This window comes from Hevea brasiliensis, chromosome 5, assembly GCF_030052815.1.
Source record: "Hevea brasiliensis isolate MT/VB/25A 57/8 chromosome 5, ASM3005281v1, whole genome shotgun sequence".
NCBI lineage: Eukaryota > Viridiplantae > Streptophyta > Magnoliopsida > Malpighiales > Euphorbiaceae > Hevea > Hevea brasiliensis.
The window spans coordinates 52,205,281-52,214,348 of NC_079497.1; the positions used below are offsets into that span (position 1 = coordinate 52,205,281).

At 36.8% G+C, this 9,068-nt stretch overlaps 1 non-coding gene across 1 annotated transcript; it reads right to left on the minus strand.

Moving 5' to 3' along the window:
- Positions 1-8,621: 8,621 nt before the first annotated feature.
- Positions 8,622-8,728, minus strand: LOC131180491 (small nucleolar RNA R71). Its single transcript, XR_009149258.1, has one exon. It is a non-coding gene; the product is annotated as a small nucleolar RNA R71 (small nucleolar RNA).
- Positions 8,729-9,068: the final 340 nt, after the last annotated feature.

Sequence of the window (9,068 nt, forward strand, 5' to 3'; positions counted from 1 at the left end):
GTATGTTTTACCAAAGTCATTTCCTTGCTTAGTGCATTTTAATGCAAATTGCTGGATTCCGGGACACTGGTTTGACCTAACCGGACGGCCTAGTTCCCTCGGTTTTCGGGTCTCGGTCGAAACTACAAACTTGTAGATTTAGGTCTTATGGACCGCGGTGCAAAATTTCAGGTCAATCCGAGTTAAGTAGACCGAGTTATGGTCATTACACTCTTGCTGGTCAAATGGTACCATTTTAGGTCAATTTTAGGTCAAATTGGTCAATTCTGGTTCGGCCAGTTTTTGGACCCGAACTTGTGCAAGCTTTTTCACTTTCTTATGGTCATTTCTGGGTTTTGGTGTCTTCATAAGACTTGTAGGTATGGGTCTTAAATATTCATGGTTAAAATTTCAGGTCAATTGGACCTGTTTTGAGTGAGTTATGGCCTAAACACTCACTACTGCCCAATTGGTCATTTTTCAGGTCCTAATTGCACCTAATCCGAATTGGTCATTTTTTTAGGTCACCTTGCAAGCAGAATTTTGGTATGGTTTCTCAATGAAAGTTGGCACATTTTGTGCCTAGTTTCACCTCAAATTGGTCTCATACCAATTGAGGTTACACATTTAAGGTTATAGGCTAAAATGTACACTGCCCTCACTATGCCTTTCACACCCCACTTCAAACACACATTTAACTTGCAAAGTTTACTTCCATACCCTACCAATCTGTTTTGGTACATTACCAAAAGCATTATCTACTTTACATTAACATTATTTTGGGCAGATTACCATTACCCTCAACACACCAAATATCATTCACAATTACAATTTCTAATTACCATTACAAACACACCTAACCATTACAAATTTTACATACACTTTACAATATCAATCTACATACATCTCATCAACCTTCTAGGTCAATATTCTGCCCATACTTCCTTCAATATATACCATTACTCAAGTGTCTCCAAGCTGCCGCAAACCATTCTTCAACATCAAAGTGCCATCCAATTTACCAATTCCCATCCAAGTGCATAAATCACCATATAAACATGAAATAATTCACTAGGTTACTAATTCATCATGATCAACACCATTTCTCATCAATTATATGCACAAATATCTCATCAAAAACGTGACTCATGGCTGTCCAAAATGAAAACAACAATAACCCTTCAAACTCAAAATTTTCCTTCACCAAACCAATACCCATAACATGAACATAAACTTTAACAAAGAAATTCTCAAAAATGCAAACTTACCTTTAATTGTAACTTGCTAAACCTTCACCAAACTTCTCAAAATTGGTATCAATATCTTCCTTGTGATGTGTAGACCATTTTTCATGAAGGAACTTAAAGGATTGGAGTTGAAATGGAGAGAGGAAATCAAGCTTTACACAACACGTCCATGGAGGTTTCAAGGTTCTTCATTTCGGCAAGTTGAATGCAAATGAGGAAGATGAATTATTCAGCTGCATTTTAAGTGTACACATGTCCCACTATGTATTTAATTAATCCCCTTAGTGGTCCACTAAAAAATTAAATCATATTTTAAGCTAACTTCCCACTTATTCCACATTTAACCCATGATTTCCACTATTTATTTTAGGTACCACCAATTTAATTTTTCATTTTATTTTCTAAGTGTAATATTATTTATTTTTAATGGAAATTTAGGTCAAAAGACACTTCGGGATGTCAAATGACCAAAATGCCCCTGTTCGGGTTACGTTCCCGATTTTTCGGTAACACCGTATTTTGTCTGTTTTTCGATTTCTCACTTTTCTTTGTACTAATTATTTAATTTTTCTTTAATCTTTCTAATGAGATTTATACTTCAATAAGGGTCTATTTATGTCCTAAAAATGTTTTCCAGGGTTCCCCGCAGTCCAGGGCCAGTCAACGGTCCACGCCGTGACTTCCCGGTGCGGTCACCCATCGCTAGGTTTCCTGGCTCACTTACTCGGTTATATTTCTTTGCTATGATTTTTCCTTTGTTTTTCTTGTACTTTCTTTTCTTGTATTTCATTATTTTATGTCTCCTCACTCATATTGAAGTGTAGTTCTAAGCATCCTAGCTGTCCGGACAACACTGGTCACCGGTACAGCAGAACGCACTACCGAACTTAGGGGTGTTACAATTCTCCCCCCCTTAAATAAATTTCGTCTCGAAATTTTACCCAATAGCCATCTTACAATAGTCATACGTTTATTTTCTCCTTTCTATATGGTCGTAAGACTTTTAACAATCTAATACAATGTTTAATTTGCTTGGATAACCCCAATCTCCTCTTACTAGTATGTTGTCTAATATTTCAGCTCATGTTCCTTCTTGAATGACCCTTGAGGTCATGTTAGAATCATTCATCAGGCATTGGTCCTCTGACCATTCTAGTCCATAGTCTTCCTCACATTCGGAATATTTCTTTGTTATATATGAATCAACTGTTCAAATCTCTACTTCCATAACTCTTTTTATCTGTCAATATTCTATAACTTACTTCCTTTTGTACTGAACTATAACCTTTCGACATTCTAATTTTTGAGTTTTAGATCCCTAAGTAGGATTTTCAACTTATTTCTAACAATTAAATTCTGTCCTGGCATAACTATACAAAAAACAGATGCCGTTGGCAACTATTCTCATCTAGGTGTACTATCGGGTAGTACGTAGCTCTACACAATAATCTCAAGTTAGTACTGTAATCTACAGCTTATTCAATAGATCAAACTTTCCTATCTTTTATCCTTTTCAAATTCACTGATATCCGAACTTCTTCTGATTACAATATCTATTAACAATTACTATAGTAACATCTCTGCCTTCATCTAGAGCAATTCTATTTCTGTAACTTACTTTTACATTCTCTTGCCTTACATTAAGTAGGCTCGCCAATTAGCTTTATAATTTTATGGTGTGTCAGCAAATACTTTTCGCCGATAAACTCTTCCAAAACTAATTTCACTTATTATCACAATCCTTATCCTAAAGGACTAATCACTAATGCATCAAAATTTATTTCCCTGACCTCCTGTCCTAGCGGACTTGTTACTAGCACCTCAAAGTCCATTTTTGTACATGGAGCAGCAATGCAATCAATGATGCTAGCACACACATAAGAATGGGTAGAACCAAGATCAAATAATACAAACACATCTTGGTTAAAAGTTGAGAAGGTACCAGCCACAACATCAGATATCTCTGCCTCTTCCCTCTGTCTCATGGCATAGACTCTGACTAGAGCACTATCTTGCTCTGATTGTTTTACTGTGCCTTGGCTGCCTGCTGGGTTACCTCTACCCCTGCCTCTACCTCTGCTGGGTGGTTGTGAACTTCTAGTGACAGGGCTCTGAACTGACCCTTCTGCAGTAGTAGGAGGTGGTCCAACTCTTCGACTACTGGTGCAGTCCTTGGCAAAGTGTCCTATGCCTCCACAGTTATAACAGGCTCCAATAGCCTTATAGCATATCCCACCATGATATCTTCCACAATTTTCACATTGGCAGGAATGGTAGGAACCTCCTGCACTATGCCGACCGGATAAAGGAGGTTTCATCACGAATGTCCTCCCCTACTGCACTTCTTGCCACCTCTGTTGTGTCCTCATAGTTCTTCCTCTTCCAAGGGACCACCGAACTCTGTTTCTCTGACTTTCCCTCTTCATCTGTCTTCTCTCGATCTCTTTTCTCAAGAGTAGTCTCAAACTCAACTCTTTCCAACTCTAGGGCTTGAGAAACAAGTTCGTAGAAGTTAGTGTGTTTGAAGCCGAGCACTTGTACTGACATCTTGGGCTTCAAGCCGCTTCAAACCTCTTGCATCTTTCCTCTTGGTAGAGAGTAGACTCATCGCATAATGGCTAAGGCGAGAAAATTCTCTTTCATACTCACCACCGATCCGCCTGTTTCAAACTTAGGAATTCTTGCAGTTTCTGGTCTACATAAGCATCAGGGACATATTTCTGCCTGAATTCCCTGAGGAAGTCATTCCATGTTAGCACTGCAGGCTCTACCAGACTGTGGGGAATGGTTTTCCACCAGTCATAAGCATCCCCCTGTAGTAAGGACACTGAGTATTCAAATCTAAGCTCTTCTGTACAATGTAGCTTCTTGAACACCCTATCCATCCTCTCTAACCATTGTTCAGCTTCTAGAGGATCTATCCCCTTAAACTCAGAGCCCCATATTTCATCAATTTATCATATCGCTTTGCGTAAGATCGTGGTTGTACCATCGTGTCTCAGATTGGGACTTGAGTAAGCACATTACCAGCCATTTGTTAGGACATTGCAGCCATCTGAGCGAACCGAGCAGAAATCAGATCAGAGGGGCCGGTGTCACGAACCACTAACATTATGTACGGCTGGGGCATCCCTTTGCACCTCAGCCTCTATAGATTGATCGACTAAACGATCACCCTTTTCCATAGTCAATGCGAGGATTCTAGACCTCCTGTACAATAATACAAGGAGATTTCCTCCCGTTAGTGCATTTTTATAATGTAATGTACTGTATGTATCAAACAATGATATTGAGCAGTTGTACTGTGAAGAAAGAATATTCAAATAACAGGTGAAAACAGAATTTGAAAACTTTGCTCTGATACCACTAAAACATGTCACACCCTACCCCTCAGTAAGGCATAACATGATCCCGTAGTATACCTAATGAATTACCAACTCCATCTACTGATAACCCATTAAATACACTACAAGGGATTTTAAAAACTTTTCTTACTTCTTTTACAGTGGTGAGCACTATTTACAGGTGTTAAAGACTTTGGTGAACTGAGTGAAATAACTAACTCAATTGGTTTATTTGGAATTTCTGTAAAAATTTTGGCAGAGTGCCATCTGTATTTTGGATAAAACAGTTCTTGAAAACTCGTAAAAGTACTTCAATAATTTTCCAAATCTCAACTCTAATACATTTCTCAACACAACAATTTATCAACTCAATTCCATAGAAATTTTTCAAAGTCTGAGATAAGGAAATATAATACAGCTTTTACAAGTCAAAATTTCGTAATTATTTTACAACTTCAAGGTACAATTTGAATTTACAATCGCTCAAAACCAAAAACAAAATGTACATACAAAGGTCATACATTACAAGACAAAATGCAAAATATTGGTATACTCATTATACCAGAAATCCCTCATTGGATGTATATGCAAACTAGTCTGCCGCCTGCTCTGTCTCTCTACCGCGATAAAGAATAAAGCTATCACGAGACAATGTCTCGATGGTGCACAACATTAACCAAATACAATTTCAAATCACAATTCATAAGTCATGTAAATAGTGGATACTTAAAATCATAGTTAAATTCAAGACAATAAATGTCAACAAGAATTTAAACTCCATTTGTCAATATCACAATAATTTTCAATAAGTCAGATCATGGTTGAATTCAATAGACAGTATATGTCAATGAGAGTTTAAATCAATTTCACAATCTTACAATACATAATAATGCAATTTAGTCGAATAATTTAAGAATACAGTGTTGCCAATTCATTCACAACTTAAGCCATGACACAAATTTCCGATCAATGTCGTGTTGTACACCACGACAAAGCAATCACAACCTCACTAATCGAAATCAATGAGGAAGGGGAGCTAGCTATATAATGAGTACTCATCCGATCACCTCAACTGGTAAACCAGAGAGGGAGAAAAATAAACGATCATGACTCCATAAATGGAGAAGGAAAATAAACGATCACAACCCCATAATTGGAGAAGGAATGATACGATACTGTCATGCTAAGTGTGAACACAAAATCAATTCCAAACATTTTATTCAAATGATTCGTGAGAATCCAATAAATTTCCAAAGTCATAATTTCATTCACAAAATGGCAACACAATTCATAATTAACTTCAATTTTCACAAATCACACTAAACTAACTTTCCCACAATTTCAAACCATTTACAATGCTTTTTAATCAATAAGTATCCATCAATGTCATTCACACAATTTTTCACAGTTTCAAATCATTCACAATATTTCTAAATCAATAAGTGTCCATCAAACTCATTTACACAATTTAAAACAATAATATACAAATAGTCAATATTTATTTCAATTGAAAATAATTCAAAAGAAACAGTTGTTGTGCACAAACACAATTTAAAACAATAATATATAAATATTCAATATTTGTCTCAATTGAAAAATTCAAAAGCAATAGCCGTTGTGCACAAACCTCTGATGACTGTCTCCTTGGTCTGACTCAGTATTTCCTTCCCTTTCCCTGAGTCTTTAGTAACTGAGAAACACAATTTGAAGTGTTTTAGTGCTAATTTAATTTGCCTCTAACGATGATGTTTGGTAAACAATGCACTGAACTCAATTATTCACTTAATCACCTAATATACCGACCCTCATTGCGTTTTAGGTAAATTAGGTTTTAGTGTCGTTAATATGCCACATTCGATAAGGTTTTAGGTTTGGTATGTTTTACCAAAGTCATTTCCTTACTTAGTGCATTTTAATGCAAATTGCTGGATTCCGGGACACTGGTTTGACCTAACCGGACGGCCTAGTTCCCTCGGTTTTCGGGTCTCGGTCGAAACTACAAACTTGTAGATTTAGGTCTTATGGACTGCGGTGCAGAATTTCAGGTCAATCCGAGTTAAGTAGACCGAGTTATGGTCATTACACTCTTGCTGGTCAAATGGTACCATTTTAGGTCAATTTTAGGTCAAATTGGTCAATTCTGGTTCGGCCAGTTTTTGGACCCGAACTTGTGCAAGCTTTTTCACTTGCTTATGGTCATTTCTGGGTTTTGGTGTCTTCATAAGACTTGTAGGTATGGGTCTTAAATATTCATGGTTAAAATTTCAGGTCAATTGGACCTGTTTTGAGTGAGTTATGGCCTAAACACTCACTGCTGCCCAATTGGTCATTTTTCAGGTCCTAATTGCACCTAATCCGAATTGGTCATTTTTTTAGGTCACCTTGCAAGCAGAATTTTGGTATGGTTTCTCAATGAAAGTTGGCACATTTTGTGCCTAGTTTCACCTCAAATTGGTCTCATACCAATTGAGGTTACACATTTAAGGTTATAGGCTAAAATGTACACTGCCCTCACTATGCCTTTCACACCCCACTTCAAACACACTTTTAACTTGCAAAGTTTACTTCCATACCCTACCAATCTGTTTTGGTACATTACCAAAAGCATTATCTACTTTACATTAACATTATTTTGGGCAGATTACCATTACCCTCAACACACCAAATATCATTCACAATTACAATTTCTAATTACCATTACAAACACACCTAACCATTACAAATTTTACATACACTTTACAATATCAATCTACATACATCTCATCAACCTTCTAGGTCATTATTCTGCCCATACTTCCTTCAATATATACCATTACTCAAGTGTCCCCAAGCTGCCACAAACCATTCTTCAACATCAAAGTGCCATCCAATTTACCAATTCCCATCCAAGTGCATAAATCACCATATAAACATGAAATAATTCACTAGGTTACTAATTCATCATGATCAACACCATTTCTCATCAATTATATGCACAAATATCTCATAAAAAACGTGACTCATGGCTGTCCAATATGAAAACAACAATAACCCTTCAAACTCAAAATTTTCCTTCACCAAACCAACACCCATAACATGAACATAAACTTTAACAAAGAAATTCTCAAAAATGCAAACTTACCTTTAATTGTAACTTGCTAAACCTTCACCAAACTTCTCAAAATTGGTATCAATATCTTCCTTGTGATGTGTAGACCATTTTTCATGAAGGAACTTAAAGGATTGGAGTTGAAATGGAGAGAGGAAATCAAGCTTTACACAACACGTCCATGGAGGTTTCAAGGTTCTTCATTTCGGCAAGTTGAATGCAAATGAGGAAGATGAATTATTCAGCTGCATTTTAAGTGTACACATGTCCCACTATGTATTTAATTAATCCCCTTAGTGGTCCACTAAAAAAATTAAATCATATTTTAAGCTAACTTCCCACTTATTCCACATTTAACCCATGATTTCCACTATTTATTTTAGGTACCACCAATTTAATTTTTCATTTTATTTTCTAAGTGTAATATTATTTATTTTTAATGGAAATTTAGGTCAAAAGACACTTCGGGATGTCAAATGACCATAATGCCCCTGTTCGGGTTACGTTTCCGATTTTTCGGTAACACCGTATTTTGTCTGTTTTTCGATTTCTCACTTTTCTTTGTACTAATTATTTAATTTTTCTTTAATCTTTCTAATGAGATTTATACTTCAATAAGGGTCTATTTATGTCCTAAAAATGTTTTCCAGGGTTCCCATGATCCAGGCAGTCAACGGTCCACGCCGTGACTTCCTAAGGTCACCCATCGCTAGGTTTCCCGGCTCACTTACTCGGTTACATTTCTTTGCTATGATTTTTCCTTTGTTTTTCTTGTACTTTCTTTTCTTGTATTTCATTATTTTATGTCTCCTCACTCATATTGAAGTGTAGTTCTAAGCATCCTAGCTGTCCGGACAACACTGGTCACTGGTACAGCATAACGCACTACCGAACTTAGAGGTGTTACAGGAAATACTCTCACAAGCTTTTATAGCAAGGTACTTTCCACCTGCAAAGACTGCAAGACTGACGCTTGAGCTCAACACCTTCAGACAAAAGGAAGGTGAATCACTCTATGATGCATGAGAAAGATATAAAGACCTGCAGAGGGAATGTCCACACCATGGCATAGAGGATTGGCTACTAGTGCTAAACTTCTATAATGGGTTACTACCCTCTATGAGGAGAACAGTTGATTCAGTTGTAGAAGGTGACCTAATGGAGAAAACAGTGACACAAACACTTAAACTTCTAGAGAGGGTTGCATACCATAATTATGAGTGGTCAAATGAAAGAGAAAATGCAAGGAAAACAACAGGGGTCCTAGAAGTTGATGCCCTAAGCATGATAAATGCCCAATTTAATCAGCTCACAAGGAGGCTTAATAAAATGCAAGCCAATGCAGTAGGGATGAATAGTCAACATGAGGATAGCTATGCAGGAGGATACATGAATTCAGAATATAATAGC